The sequence below is a fragment of the Chiloscyllium plagiosum genome, chromosome 5, assembly GCF_004010195.1.
Source record: "Chiloscyllium plagiosum isolate BGI_BamShark_2017 chromosome 5, ASM401019v2, whole genome shotgun sequence".
In the NCBI taxonomy this organism is placed as follows: Eukaryota; Metazoa; Chordata; class Chondrichthyes; order Orectolobiformes; family Hemiscylliidae; genus Chiloscyllium; species Chiloscyllium plagiosum.
Genome location: NC_057714.1, coordinates 21580077 through 21596957, shown reverse-complemented (window position 1 = coordinate 21596957; position 16881 = coordinate 21580077). Strand labels below are relative to the sequence as shown.

At 39.8% G+C, this 16881-nt stretch overlaps 1 protein-coding gene across 6 annotated transcripts in view; it reads right to left on the bottom strand.

Annotated features, from left to right (window-relative positions):
* Positions 1 to 16881, bottom strand: part of LOC122549745 (zinc finger protein 385D-like) — a 1019967-nt gene that overhangs the window by 365835 nt on the left and 637251 nt on the right. The gene's annotated exons all lie outside the window — the stretch shown is intronic.

Here is a 16881-nt window from a genome sequence, read left to right as displayed (position 1 = left end):
AATGCCACTCTCCCTCCTCTCTTGCCTCCCTTTCTATCCTTCCTGTAGCATTTGTATCCTGGAACATTAAGCTGCCAGTCCTGCCCATCTCTGAGCCATGTTTCTGTAATTGCTATGATATCCCAGTCCCATGTTCCTAACCATGCCCTGTGTTCATCTGCCTTCCCTGTTGGGTTTCTTGCGTTGAAATAAATGCAATTTAATTTATCAGTCCTAACTCGCTCTCAGCTTTGCTCCTGCCTACCCTGATTGTCTGACTTGCTCTTTTTCTCAACTGTACCCATTTTCAACTGATCTCTTTCCACACTATTTCCCTGTCCCACACCCCCACCTTATTAGTTTAAATCCTCCTGAGCAGCTCTAGCAAATCTCCTTGCCAGTATATTACTCCCCTTCCAATTTAGGTGTAATCCGCCCTTCTTATACAGGTCACTTTTACCATAGAAGCAATTCCAATGATCCAAAGACGTGAAGCCTTCTCCCTTCCACCAGCTCCTCAGCCACGCATTCATCTCTCTATCCTTCTATCCTCACGAGTTTGTAGCACTGGGAGTAATCCAGCTATTACTACCCTCAAGGACCTCCTTTTTAAATTCTTACCTAAATTCCTATATTCTCCCTTCAGAATCTCATCCTTTTCCTTTTCCATGTCATTAGTTCCAATGTGTACAACAACCTTTTGCTGGTCCCTCTCCCTTTGAGAATATTCTGCACTCTTTGATCCTGGCACCAGGGAGGCAACACACCATTCTGATTTATGGTTATCAGAGAACATAGCACAGTACAGTACAGAACAGGCACTTTGGCCCTTGATGTTGTGATGACCTTTTATCTTATTCTGAGATCAATCAAACCTATATACCTTTCATTTTACGATCATCCATGTGCCTATCCAACAGTTGTTTAAATGTCCCTAATATATCTGACTCTACTACTGCGGCTGGCAGTACATTCCACACACCGACCACTCTCTGTGTAAAGAACCTACCTCTGACATCTCCCCTAAACCATCCTCCAATCACCTTAAAATTATGGCCTCTTGTGATAGCCATTTCCACCCTGGGAAAAAATCTCTGGCTATCTGCTCTATCTATGTCCCACATTGTCTTGTACACCTCTAATCAAGTCACCTCTCATCCTTCTTCATTCCAATGAGAAAAGCCCTAGCTCCCGCAACCTTTCTTTATAAGACATGCTCTCCAATCCAGGCAGCATTTTGGTAAATCTCCTCTGCACCCTCTCTAAAGCTTCCACATCCTTCCTATAATGAAGTGACCAGAAGTGAACACAATATTCCAAGTGTGATCTAACCAGGGCTTTATAGAGCTGCAGCATAACCTCGTGGCTCTTAAACTCAATCCCCCTGCTAATGAAAGTCAACATACCATATGCCTTCTTAACAACCCTATCAACTTGGGTGGCAACTTTGAGGGATCTATGGTTGTGACCCCAAGATCCGTCTGTTCCTCCACACTGCCAAGAATCTGTCTTTAACCATGTAATCTGCGATCAAATTCAACCTTCCAAAATATATCACTTTACACTTTTCCAGGTTGACCTCAGTCTTGCCACTTCTCAGCCCAAGTCTGTATCCTATCAATGCCCCATTTGAACCTACAACAGCCCTCCACACTATTCACAACTCCACCAATGTTCCACCGATAACTTATGTTATCGGCAAATGTACTAATCCACCCTCTCACTTCCCCATCCAAGTCATCTATAAATATCACTCACTGTCGGCCACAGAAATATTTGTTTCTGCCTCTGACTAGAGGGCCCCCTATCACAATTGATTCTTGGAATCTGACCTACCCCTCATTATATTAGAGGCAGTCTTGATACCAGAAACATGGCCGTTTGTGTTACATTCTCTTGAGAGTCCACCATAGCTTAGTACCTATGTTTTGTATTTTAAAAAATTAATCAAGACATAGATCTTGATAAAATATATAATTAAAAATACTCATTCTACTCGCTATTGTAGATTTACAAAGAAAAAGAACAATAAGCAAATACTTGAAAGCTATGCACTTAGCTGCTTATCTGCTGTGAGCTCTCCCACACAAGTTCCTCCAAAGTCAGCTGTAACGTTCACTGTTTGTTAACTTTTTAGATGCACTCTAATGTCCAGAGTTACTTGAGCTCAAACAGCAAAGGCAGTAGCTGTGCAGATTCACTGCTGTGTCAGGTAGCAGTGTAGCTTTCTTGTCTGTTTGATTCACTGACCATGTGGTCTCTACCTTTGTCTGTCTTCCTCATTTTCAAAGTGCTGATGTTTTGATCTTTCTTTTCCCCAAAGTTCCAAAACAATGTAACAGCTTATAAAATAGTGATTACTGCTCCTGGAATTCAAGGAACTCAGTTCCAACACCTCAAATACCTCAAAAAAGAAGTTCTCACAGCTACAACCTTTTCCTGTCCTCCATCTTGGATTACCCGGAATCCTCATTAGAAGAAAAGTACAGCATCATGCTGAGATGAATAAAAACAGAAATTATTGGAAAAGCTCAGCAAGTCTGGAAGCATCAGTCGAGAAACAGGAGTTAACATTTCGGGTGTAGTGCCTGTTTTCTCTCCACAGTCACTGCTAAACCTGCTGAGTTTCTCCAGCAATTTCTGTTTTCATTTCAAATTTCCAGCATTCACTCATCTTTGTTTTATTACCTTGTTGAAGTTATTCGTCAACGCCAGTCTTTTTTCTGCAGGTGATGGGTCAAAAAAAAATCCTAGGTGTAAAAGTTAAATCTTTGAACAGATTCAAAAGCATTTAGGTCGGAGTTAAGTGGGAATATCAGCACATCTGTGCAGCAAATGTACCTGAACAAAATGTGCTTCCTATTAAAATATTATTGGCATAAATGGATTTCATAAATCAGAGAAGGCTTGGACTGTGAAATAAACTGTTTCAGATTTGGGTGGATTCATTCACTATGCTAGTGAGAAGGAACAATTCATTCATTCATACCCTACAACTTTAGAAATTACAAAAATTCCTTCAGAAAGATCTATAGATTTCATGTGAGGTGAAACAACCGCACAGTGGTAAATATATTTGTATATATTTCCAACTTTTTCTTTTTACAGACTTTTTTGGAAGTTTGTTGCACAATGTAATTCAAATGTAAGCTACATAATTGAATTACAGAATAAATTCTATCGAAATCTTAGAGATATACAATCAGCTGATACTCATTGTCATTCTGTAAGTAATTTCAACTTCCATGTCAATTATTGTCCAATTTTTGTTTAACAACAAAACTTTAAGATGGTGTTCACAGACAGCAGAAGGTATTTTCCTTTAGTTAAATCACTTGTGTTTTCTTTACTGACAGAAGCAAATTTAAGCTTGGTTACAGTAAAACAAAACTAAAATTCTGGACACAGCAGACAGCCTTTTACATCAGACTTGTTTTTTCAGGGGAACATGTATGTGATTTATTAATACAGTTTCCATGAACCACTCAAGGAAAGCTCCATCTCTACCTATCATTCACTCTTCCTCCCAAGCCATCTTCAGCATTTATGCCAACATTTTCCTAGCTACCATCAGTTCGGAAGACAGGTCACTGACCCGAAACATTAACTCTGCTTTCTCTGCATAGATACTGCCTGAGTTTTTCCTGAAGTTCCTGTTTTTCCTAGTGATTTTCAGTATCTGCAGGTCTTTGTTTCTTTTCCCCTGAGGTACTTTATGATTTCTTTTCTAAAATCTATTTGCTGTTAATGATTTCTCCCATAACTGATGATTAATGCAAAATGTTCTGGACCTTATTTGCCATCATTTGCTGCAACATAAAATCAATTAGTGCCACAGGATGCTTTGTTTAGTGTTGAACAAATAGAATTTAATTTTGCAGACTTATACACGAGCGTTAGCTCCAGATAAACAAACCTTTGCTGCAGCACTTTAGACAGATTGCATTGACATGGCTCAGATTAGTTGCTGCCTGCAGCACCATGAAAAGGTTTCTCTGTACAAACTGATTTTGTAATAACTGCAGCAGAATCTATTTTCTTAGGCCAGTGGATTAATTTTAAGCACTCTTTCTAAAAAATATATTTTGTGGTCACTTCCAGTTCAAATGGTCAACAAGCAGTTACTCCAATTTTGAAGAATGAAGTAAGATAGACTTACGGCATCAAAGGTAAGCAGCTAATATGAATATTCCCCAGTGACTGACACTGTGGATAAAATGTTTGCTGAAACTGTCACTTGCAAATAAGGTTAAACTACTACCTACTGACGATTTATACACAATCGACTGTTGGCATCAAACAGGAATAAAGGTTCCCCATTGTGAAAATAAATGCTGAAAGAAGGGGTTATAGGATGAAACATTATCTTACATCTAAATGCACTGGACCCAATTTCCCCTAATGTCCTCCAGTATCTTAGGCCTGAGATTGCATCTTTCTCTAGATCTCTCCAATCTCCTTTCATGCTCTCTCATCAAACCCACCTCCCTCATATTGACAATATTTCCATCAAAATACAGACCAGTTGACATGCCCTCCTGTCCTAGTCGCTCAGTGATCAAATTAATGATTGCTCTTTTGTCTGTATTATTCCCTTCATTGATTTAAAAGAAAAAGCCCATGACTCCTCCACCAAACTACAGTTGGTTCTGCTATAACACAGTAGTTCCATTCTCATTCAACCCCGTGTTATAAGAAAATGGCATAATAGCAGCACTATTTAAACTAATGGGGCTGGAATTGTGTTATAACCAATACACATTTTAAAAGTTTGTGCTTTAGAAACAGTCCCCAATTTGTCAATCTTATTGTAGCGAATTCGCACAAACAAAACGCACGTTATAGCAGAATGACCTGCAAAGGGTTAAGGAGTAAATGATAGGTGGGGATAGAGCCCATAGAGAAATGAAGAACAGTTGGACAGGCAAAGAGGTGGATAACGATCTGGTTCGGAGGGTGAATGGCTATTAATAGGGACTGTTAGTAGCTAACAATAGGTTGTGTGTAATGGCAAACTATATAATCCATGCCCACTTTTTCCATAATTCCATGCTTGAATCATTCCAATCAGATTTCTGTCTCTACCACATTAGAGAAACACTTCTTATTTAAATTACAATGATATCTAATGTAACTATGGCCCTGGTAAACTATCACTCTTCATCCTTCTAAAGCTGACTGCAGCCTATAATAACAACAGAAATTGCTTCTAAAACTCAGCCGGTCTGGCAGCATTTTGGTCCAGTTCTTATCTATCCTACCAATGCCAGAGAATCTTTGGCAATGGTTTCTCTTCCTATTCCTACATTGTTATTACTTCTTGAGTTCGTCAAGGATCTATCCTTGATCCTCTCTTATTTCTCACCTACATGCTAACCCTCTAAGATTATACTATACAAAATGTAAACACTAACAACACAGATTTACCTCATCAATTCCTCTTTTGATTGTTTGTCCAACATCTATTATGAAATGAATGTGAACTTCCTCAAAATAAATATTGAGAAGACTAAAACCAATGTTTTTGATGCTAACCACAAGCTTAGTTCCCTAGGTACTAACTCTATTTCTCACCCTGACCACTGTCTGAGGATGCACCAGACTGTGCGCAACTTTGGTGCTATATTTGACACTGAGATGAGCTTCTGACCAATAACGAATTCCATCGCCAAAACTACTTATTCCCATTTTTGTAACAATATATGGCTCTCAGGGCCTGCCTCAGTTCACCTGCTGAAGGCCTCATGCATACCTTTCTGACATAATTATTTTAACATTCTCCTCACAGCCTTCTCAACTTCCATAACTTGAGCTCATCTAAATCTCTGTTGTGCATGTTCTAATACAGATGTGCTTGTTCATATATATGTGCTTGTTATCCTGCTCCAGCAACATAATTTTAAAGTTCTCCTTCTTGTTTTCAAAACATTGCATGGCTTCAACACTTCCTATATCCAAAATCTATTCCATCCCTACAACCTATTGAGATCTTCTGCGCTTTTCCAACTTTGGCCTCTAACATATCCCCAATTTCCACTAACCCAGTTCCTTTTTCCTGTCTGGAAGCAATGGGAGACAGAGTGGAGGTGACACGGAGACCAGGAGGGTGCCGGGAAGGGAAGGTAAGGACTTAGCAGCTATGCTTACACCTGCATTGACCACAAGCCACATTTTCCCATTAAATATTTTTACCACTCAACCCCTCTAATTTCCATCAAGACATTCCCTAAAACCTACCTCTAGCCATCTGTCTTAATAATGTCTTTTGTGCCACAGAGTAGAAGAGGAGAGTGTGAAATGGACTGGTAAGCTAGAAGAGATACCTGTTAGGAAGGAAGATGTGTTGGACTTTTTGAACAACTTGAGGATAGACAAGTCCCCCGGGCCTGACGGGATATATCCTAAGATTATGTGGGAAGCAAGAGAGGAAATTGCAGTACCGTTGGCAATGATCTTCTCGTCTTCACTGGCAACGGGGGTGGTACCAGGGGACTGGAGAGTAGCGAATGTTGTGCCCCTGTTCAAAAAAGGGAATAGGGATAACCCCGGGAATTACAGGCCTGTTAGTCTTACTTCTGTGGTAGGCAAAGTAATGGAAAGGGTACTGAGGGATAGGATTTATGAGTATCTGGAAAGACACTGCTTGATTAGGGACAGCCAGCACGGATTTGTGAAGGGTAGGTCTTGCCTTACAAGTCTTATTGAATTCTTCGAGGAGGTGACCAAGCATGTGGATGAGGGTAGAGCAGTGGATGTAGTGTACATGGATTTTAGTAAGGCATTTGATAAGGTTCCCCATGGTAGGCTTATGCGGAAAGTCAGGAGGCATGGGATAGAGGCAAATTTGGCCAGTTGGATAGAAAACTGGCAAACCGGTCGAAGGCAGAGAGTGGTGGGAGATGGTAAATATTCAGCCTGGAGCCCAGTTACAAGTGGAGCTCCGCAGGGATCAGTTCTGGGTCCTCAGCTGTTTGTAATTTCTATTAATGACTTAGATGAGAGAGTCGAAGGGTGGGTCAGTAAATTTGCAGACGATACGAAGATAGGTGGAGTTGTGGACAGTGAGGAGGGCTGTTGTCGGCTGCAGAGGGACTTAGATATGATGCAGAGCGGGGCTGAGGAGTGGCAGATGGAGTTCAACCCTGCCAAGTATGAGGTTGTCCATTTTGGAAAGACAAATAAGAACGCAGAATACAGGGATAACGGTAGGGTTCTTAGTGAGGTGGAGGAACAGAGGGACCTTGGGGCCTATGTACATAGATCTTTGAAGGTTGCCACTCAGGAGTCGTACGAGGATAGTTTGAGAGTTCTCGGCCTTTTCTCGTTGGAACGGCGAAGGATGAGGGGTGACTTGATGGAGGTTTATAAGATGATCAGAGGAATAGATAGAGTATACAGTCAGAAACTTTTTCCCCGGGTACAACAGAGTGTTACAAGGGGACATAAATTTAAGGTGAAGGGTAGAAGGTATAGGGGAGATGTCAGGGGTGGGTTCTTTACCCAGAGAGTGGTGGGGGCATGGAATGCGCTGCCCGTGGGAGTGGTAGAGTCGGAATCATTGGCGACCTTTAAGCGGCATTTGGATAGGTACATGGATGGGTACTTAATCTAGGTTAGAAGTTCGGCACAACATCGTGGGCCGAAGGGCCTGTTCTGTGCTGTATTGTTCTATGTTCTATGTTCTAGAGTCAATGTTTGCTCGATATTACTTCCTTGATATTATCATGGGATATTTTATTACGTTAAAGTGTTATCTGACTCTAAATTCTTGCTTTCTGTGCTTGTTGTTTTCAAACTTCTGTCACCATAATATAATTCCATCCACTCAGGGGAGGTGGTAGAGTAGTGGTAATGTCACTGGAGTAGTAATTCAGAATCTCAGTTAATGTTCTGGGGATGTGGATCCAAGGTCCATCATGGCAGATGGTGAAATGTAAACTTCATAAAAATCCAACCCAATACCGACCTATAACCAGTTATTGTAGAAACTCTTCCAGTTCATTAGTGTCCAAACATTTTTAACTGGTCTGGTTGCATGTGACTCCAGACCCACAGCAATCTGGGCAATTAATGATGGGTAATAACTGCTGGCCGAGTGAGCAACACCCACGTCCCAGGAATAAATAAAAATAAACACCTGAAGCAAACCAATGCCAGCTATTATAAGTCCTCAACTACAGGCACTATTTCCATTTTTTAATAAATTGGTTTATTGCTTATTGGTTTAGTCAACTACATAAATAGAGCAGTCTGATCAAACTTCCATTAAATCCAAAAGGATACCCTCACGCTGCATTTCAATTCAAACTCCATATAAGCTTAATAACACTCTAAACTAAATGTGCATACCCTGACAATGAAGAAGGCCTCACCTGCATGAATTCCTTTACTATTCGCTAGTACATTGGTTGAAATAACAAACTGAAAAAGGCATTTACTTCTAGCAGCAGCACTGAACAGTCATAACAAGGAAACAATGAGCTTCTGTGCTTAGTATCTAATAGTCTGATGTCTGGTAAATGAAATGCTGCTGACAAGTGATTGTTCTTTGGAAGGGCAGGTTTTTATTGATTTTCACTGATAACTACTAATGTAGACACACATGCACACACAAATCTCAGAGCAGCTGAACTCTACATCGCACAGGTGAGAAAATGATCTTTAGCTGTGGAGCAAACCTAGTGTGGAACAAAAAACAAAAGTAATCAGATTTTTAGTAGTTAGAGAGTGTCTGACAATAAAATCAATAACACTGGTCTCTATACAATTTGCCAGCAGCACCTTGTTTGCCTTTGCCTAATGGAACTAAGTATGAAAAAAATGCAACATAGCATGAAGTTGAAAATCAAACAGTTGGCAGCATGTCAGGCTGGGCAGTTTATGCTTCTTTTGTAAGATAAGCCAAAGAATACAAAAAGTCGCGTTATTAAGCTGTATCTATATTCCTACACTAACCACTTATGCACTGTATTAGGCCCCACCAAGAGGCTTTCGATCTTGATCACCTGCAGAATTTCTATTGCTACACTCAGCAGAGCCCAACATATGGATATAATACACTGATCTTAGGGTACAGAGCCTTAGCCCTAAGGTCCACCATTCCACCTTATGGAACTCTCTAAAGACATCCCTTAAAACTTAGCCTTTTAACAAAATTCAGTCATCTGTCCTGATGTCTCCTTCTGTGTCTTATTGTCGAAAAGGTCAATAATGTTTTTTTTAAATATTAGCCTTATGAAGTGTCCTGAGATGTTTGACGATGATAAGTAGATATAAGCAGTTTGTTGAAAGTTCATTCTTCATACATTATGAAACTTCTGAGAATTTTGGCTGTACCCTACACATAATTTGTGTTTTTGCTTGCAGCTGTAGTCAATGTCTACTGAAAGTAGCATTCACATAGCATACTTTCTGATATGTTCCAGTCTTCCATAACATAAAAATTCTAACACTACTATCAGACCATTATACCCTTTACTTTCTGCTGTATGTTCACTCATTTCTGGGTCTTGTCCATGCTTCTAGTTACCATTTTTATTTCCATTAGTAAAAATGACAGATGCTTGATACAGCAATGTTGTTTTATATGTTGTATCACTATTAATAAGGGTTACAATATTTCAACTGGAAAAACAATTTTTGTTGGAAAACTAGTAGAGTCCTTGCTAGGATGAAGGTATTGTACAAAAGACCTTTACGACACAATAGATATTTATTGTGTCTCTGACTATCATCGGTACAAACAAAATCTTATTTTTTATTATAATATTAAAAACATAATCAAAATTCAATTGTAAAAGTTCTTATAGATGTTCTTGCAGACGGTCTGGTCTCCCTGCTATACGAAGGATATTGTGAAACCTGAAAGGCTTCAGAAAATAATTTACAAGGATGTTGCCAGAGTTGGAGGGTTTGAGCTATAGGGCGACACTGAGTAGGCTGAGGCTATTTTCCCTGGAGCATTGGAGGCTGAGGTGTGACTTATAGAGGTTTAGAAAACATGAGGGGCATGAATATGGTGATGAGCCAAGGTAAAAGCCAAAAGAACAAAGACCCTTTCCCTCAAGCGGTCACCAGATCCAAAACATTAACTTTGATTTATCTTCACAAATACTGCCAGACCTGCTGAGCTTTTCCAGCAACTTCCGTTTTTGTTTATGAATGGACAAGGTCTTTTCCCCAGGGTGGGGGAAAGCAAAACTAGACGGCATCAGTTAAAGGTGAGAGGGGAAAAGTTTAAAAGGAACCTAAGAGGCAACATTTTCAAACAGAGGGTGGTGCGTGTATGGAATGAGCTGCCAGTGGAAGTGGTGGAGGTTGGTACAATTACAACATTTAAAAAGTACCTGGATAGGTATATGAATGGGAAGAGTTGAGGGGGATATGCGCCAAGTGCTGGCAAAAGGAACTAGATTAATTTAGGATATCTGATCAGCATGTTCGAGTTGGAAAAAAGGGTCTGTTTCCATGCTGTACACCTCTATGACTCTAAGTGAATGGTTTCTATTGAGGTTCCCCAAAAGCTAAAATAGTTATGCTTATAATGTCTAGTATAAGTAAACAAATTAAATAACTAAATTTCCACAAAAGCTCTTCAATAAAGGGAAATCATCCCTTCAAAGATTTAAGCTCTGAAAGAGCATGGGGTAGTTTCCAGTAGCAACAACATCTTTACAATGTTTTCACATAAGAGCTAAATTTAGCAAGTAGTTCCCTTAGTGAATTAATGATAAAATATAGTCCAAAAGTGTGGAATCAATACATTCATAGAGTGCCAATGCTCAAATAAATTGTAGAAAATTTTATATTGCAAGCATATTTTACTGAAGGATTCCCCAAAAAATATGCTGCCATTGTGTGGTTAAGAGTGCTTTATATTGTGATATTGATATAACACTGCACCAGAGACTTGTGTACAAGATTTATGCCTCAAATATTAATGGTAACATCTGGGTTCAGAACAGGCTACAAGGATGTAGACAAACATTAGTTACTGACAGATTTGATGACTCACTAATGGTAATACTGCTTTTGGGACTACCATTCTATTATTTTTAATGTATTTAATTATGTTTAATCTAATAATCTGTAATTAATAACCCAGCTGGCAGTGTCAGGAATGATCTTGTGGGGCAGCAGGGAGTGAACCTTCCTCTAAGCCATAAGCTCCTGGTTCAAGGTCCACTCTAGGATATGATGGCCATGGAAGGTGTCCTGAAGACATATCTAAGCAGGTTCTTATCAATCTGTGAACCCTTCTGATAGGTGAGACAAGAGCCTCCTGGTCAGATACACCTGATGTGATATGGACGCCTAAAGCTACAAGCTCTGGCAACACTTGCAAGCTGCTCCAGGAACACTGGCTATAGAAATAAGTGTCAGGACTTGCTTTGTCTAAGGCATGAGAAAAGAACAAGAGGAATTTATTGTCAAAGTCCACTATCTGTGAATGTGTAAGTGATATGATAACCTGTGCAAATGTTAGCACCACAGATACTACACAGTAGCCTCAGCTAACGTTTGATGTGTTAAGGATTGGACTCGTTAGGAAATAATGTTCTACTTGGCAAGGGAGTAGGTTTATTTGTCATCTGAAAAGTGTTTTCGCGACATAGATTCACCCACAAACAACTTTGAACATTAAAGTATACAGAAAATGTGTTGCACAAATATTAAAAGGTTCATGAGCAATGACATGAAATAATATCAAGGGAAAATATTGTGTTGGCATCCATTTAAAGATCAATTATTTAGAAGACAAGTTCTTAGTCAGGCCGTCAGGCCTCACTTGGATTACAATGTTTAGTTTTGGTTTCCTTACATGGCGAATGATACGCAGGAGTTGGTAATAATGCAATGAGAGGCTACGAGACTAATTACCTATTTAAATGATCTTCGTTTTCATGCTTGGCTAAAAAGAAAAGCTGGTACTCTAAATTTCAGAGAAGCGAAGGCCAGAGGTGACTGAATCAGGGATGATCAAATGAAGAAGTGAGTAGTTTGTGTTAGAGGTAGCAGCTAGTTCCATTTAAATATGTTACAGAGGCTAAAAGTCAGTTTTAATTGTAGAAGGACTATTCTAAATAAATCTCAGAGAACAAGCTACCAGTTCATGGCATAGGTTGAATTTAACACAGGCCATAATGGCAGGAATCATGGTGACCAGGTCCTTTTAGTCACAGGAAAGGCATGAGTTAGGGGCCTCAGTAATGGAAAAGTACCTTCCCTGCTTTAGTTGAAGGTTGAAAGTGGCTGTGGGGGATTTTGTCTGCTGCCAGTGGAATATCAATTAGGCTTATTAATAAGTCAATTAACACTAATTATTCTCCAGCCCACCACAATTTAGATGAAACTCAGAGATGTAATAAAAGTATACATCTTTCCCACAACTCCAGGATGCCACCTGTAAAACTTGTTTGGTTTTGTCCCCCAGACTTTTGGGAATGGGCGGGATGTGGGTGATGCAGTTTTAGACACTCTATGTAAGACTGATGGACTCAGCATTGAGAAAGGGGTGCCACTGAAAGCCAAGTCACTACTCTTCCTTCTCCTGACCCCCTGTCTTGTGACTCTCACCCCTTATTCCCGATCCCACCCTAACTTGTTTGTGGTCTGGAGTCCCGCAATGATCATAGGCCTTGAGGTGCCACCACTCCCATTGGTTGTGACAGGATAATGAGCTGCCAACCTCAGGTTAACTAGCAGTTCTTATCAGAGGAGCCTTGTGTCATCAGAAATCTCCATCATGGCTATGGAAGTGGCTATGGAAGATCATTCAGCCCATAGACCACCAGACCCCTATCCATGGGCACTGATTCAGCAAATTTCTTTAACTGAGCGCTGGAGCTATTTCCGATTGGTGCAGAGCTTTTCTCATACTGAGAGGAATTCAGGAGACGATTGGCTAGTTTTGATCACCATGAGCAACAATTGCATTTTTTCCAATATAATGTGAGCAACACTAGCAAGCCGTATTTTGTTGTCCATCATTAATTGCCTTTGAGAAGGTGGTCATGAACTGTTTCATTTCATCTAGTTTAGGTACAGCTATAGTATTCTTAGGAAGCAAGTTTTAAGGCTTTGGTCCAGTTTAGGTTCTGCAAGGGCAACTCAGCTACTGACCTTCAATAACCACAACCAGCTTCCTATGTGCCAGGTACGATTCCAAACAGCAGAGAGTTTGCTCCCTGATACCCACTGATACCCATTTCGTTAGGGATCCTTGATGCCACAACCTATCAAATGTAGCATTGATGTCCAGGGTTGTCATTCTCACCTCACCATTGGAATTCAACTCTTTAATCCATGTTAAACTAAGGCTGGAATGAGGTCAGAAGCTGAGACCCCTGGTAGGACCCTAACTGAGCAGGTTATTGCTGAGTAGGTGCTGTTTGATAGCACTCTTGGTTACACCTTCCATCACTTTAAGGAGGATCGGGAGTAGATTGATGGGGCGCTAATTGGCTGGGGTGATTTATTCTGTTTTTGTGCACAGGATATACCTGGACACTTTTCCACATTATTAGTAGATGCCAGTGACTAGAAGAGTTTGGCTAGGAGAACAGAAAGTTCTGGAACACAAGTCTTCAGTACTATTGCTGGAATGTTGTTGGGGCCCATAGCCTTTGCAGCATCCATGCCTCCATTGAATTTTTGACATCATAGGGAGTGAATTAAATTGGCTGAAGACTGGTATATGTAAAGCTGAACTACTGGAGGGGGCTGAGGTAAATCATTCATTTTGTACTTCTGGCTGAAGATTGCTGTGAATGTTTCAAAGTTATCCCTCTCACTGATATGTTAGCTGCTCCATCATTGAGGATGGGGAAAATTATGTAGCCTCCTCCTGCAGTGAGTTGCTCAATTCACCACCACGATTCACAACTGGGTGTGACAAGACTGCAGAGCTTGGGTCCCATCTGTTTGTTATAGAATTGTTTTGCTCTATGACTTGCTGCTTCTACTGTTTGATAGCTTCACCAGATTGATACTTCATCTGCAGGTACGCCTGCTGCTGCTCCTGGCATGCCCTCCTGCACTCTCCATTGAAGCAGAGTTGATCCCCTGGCTTGATAGTAATGGTTAAGTTGGGCATATGCTGGATCATGAGGTTGCAGATTGTGCTGGAGTATAATTCTGCCACTGTTGATGGTGCCTTGTGGATATCCAATCTTGAGTTAGTAACTCACCTCCTGATTCCTGAAAGCCTGTCCACCATCTACAAGGCACAAGTGTGATGGAATGCTCTCCACTTGCCTGGATGGGTGCAACTCCAACAACACTCAAGTAGCTTGACACTATTCAGGACAAAGCAGCCCACTAATTGTCACCACATCCACAAGCATCCATTCCCTCCAACACCAACACCTGGTAGCAGCAGTGTGTACTATCTATAAGGTGCACTCCAGAAATTCACCAAGGTGGTTAGACAGCACCTTCCAAACTAGTGACCCTTTCCATCTCGAAGCTCAAGGGCAGCAGATATGTGTGAACATCAGCACCTTCAAGACCACCTCCATACCACTGACTATTCTGACTTGAGAATAGATCGCTGTTCCTTCACTGTCACTGGATCAAAATCGTGGAATTCCCTCCTTAACAGCATTGTAGATCAAACTACAGCAAATGGAGTTCAGGGTAGCAGCTCACCATCACTACAGATGGACAATTAATGATGGCCAACCAGCAATGTCAACATCCCATGAATGAATAAACAAAATGCAGTGATGGAATGGTGATATAATTTGGCATATGGCTGGGAGGGGAACTTGCAAGTGTTGATGCTCCAATCTATCTGCTGTTTTTATCCTTTGGGTGGAAGAGGTCGCACATTTGGCAGTCTTTGCAAATTGTGTTGCTGCAATGCATCATGTAGATGGCATGCACACCTATCACAGTGAGCCAAGAGTAAAGGGAGTGAACATTTACAATGTTAGCTTGGATACCAATGAAGCAGGCTGTTTTGTCTGGATGGCACTGAACTTCCTGAATGTTAGTGGAGCTGCTCCCATTCAAGAAAGTGGAGAATATTCCTGCACAGTCTTGACTTGAGGCTTGTTGATGGTGATAAGCTTTGGGAATCAGGTGGTGTGATACTCACTACAGAATTTCCACCCTAATTTCTCAGGTTGTTCCTTCCGATTTGCCTGGGCTCTGACTTCATGGTTTGAAGAGTGCATTTATTGTGATATGTCACAATTGCGTGGATAAGATTGAGTAGATTAGAGGGTCTCTTGCTGTTTGCATACTTCATCTCAGTCAATAGAGCCTTCACAGTCCACAGTCCCATCCCTTTGTTATGATATCTTTTCCTGCTTTCAATTAATTTTGCTGGGATCATTACATTAAAAGACAACGCGGCCAACAACTGTTGTTAGAAACAGATATTGATACTGCTCATTGCCGATTAGTTAAATGCAACTGTCCTTGTTCTTATTGAAGAACATACAAATGTACTCTGAAAAAGCAGATGCATGCAACTATTTCAATTTTGCAAGTTAATATTATTCTGCAGGTCTCTGCATCTCCTTTAAGAAAGTCATATAGGAAAAATAATAGCATACTAAATCTAGCAAAAATAGATCATCTAAAATCACTTACCCGGTTTCAATACATCTGGAACTTATCCATTTTACTTCCATAAAAGAAGAAAAAGGTATATGTTTAAGAAATTATATCTATGTATTGTCTCCACTGGGATATGGTGAATGAAAAGACTGGAATATATACGTGCAGATACAAGTAATATAACATCAGGAAGTCACATATGTTATTTGCAGAAAATTGACTTTTATCATCAATGTCTGGCAGTTTGTTGACTGATAATGTTTATAAAAGTGCACCAAAAATTTACAATGTTATCAAGAGCACATAAGAGTCGTAAATTATGCCATTCTTTACCATATTCAATAGACATGACTTTAAGTATGTTTAAAGTGCCTCCAGGAACCTTACAGATTTTGGTTCACACCTTTGACCTGGGATTAGAGTTTCTCTCTCTCATGCACCCAGTGATTTTCAGCATTTTAATAGATGTAAGTCTGCAAACGACACTAATGATAGAGCACTTATAAGGAGCCATTTTAGTTACGGACAAGAGGGTAAAGTATGCAATGATGGGTGTCCATCATTGGCTTGAATTTTATTGACTTTAAAAAATGGATAATCAGATGTGATGATGTACAATTAGCAGCTAATTTTATGTTATTCAACTGCAGTTTTTATTTTATTAAATGCAAATGTTTTTGAAGTAGCAATATCTTTGTGCAAAAGTTAAACAAGAAGAGTTTTCAAGCAGAAAAGTGAGCAGTGATCTTTTATGAATGCATGAGTACATGTGAGTATAATTCAATGTGATTCATGTATATCATAAGGAGCGATGGAGAGATTCTCAAATGCTTTCATGTATGTTTTTTCTGTGTCCCAAAAAGGTAGCTTTTTATATTTAAAACTTGACTAAAAAGGGAAAAATAAAATTAATCTGTAAAGTGATCAGAGTTCAACTTCTGCAAATGTTTTTCTTCAGATTCTAACTGCTATTAGTTCAAAAGTGCTAAAATAATGATCAAATAGTTCAAGGTTCAAAACTGTGCAAATTAATATTTTCTTCAAAGGTACAAAGAAGGCCAAACTATTCATTTGTTTATGCATTACAGTAATCCTAAATTAATGAAGTAATTTTCAGCATTTAATATATTCAGTACACTATTTTCATTAAATTAAGGAATAGATATAGAAATTATTATTGTGACTTTCTGAAAAATATGAAAAGGTTCCAAGCATTGTCCAGAACACTTCCAGATCTCAGATGGTTAATGGTAAATGCAATACTGCAAAGAAGCTCAATCATGCCATAAGGAACGATGCAGTAAATGTTTCTGAGGCGCTGAATCTAAAGCTATA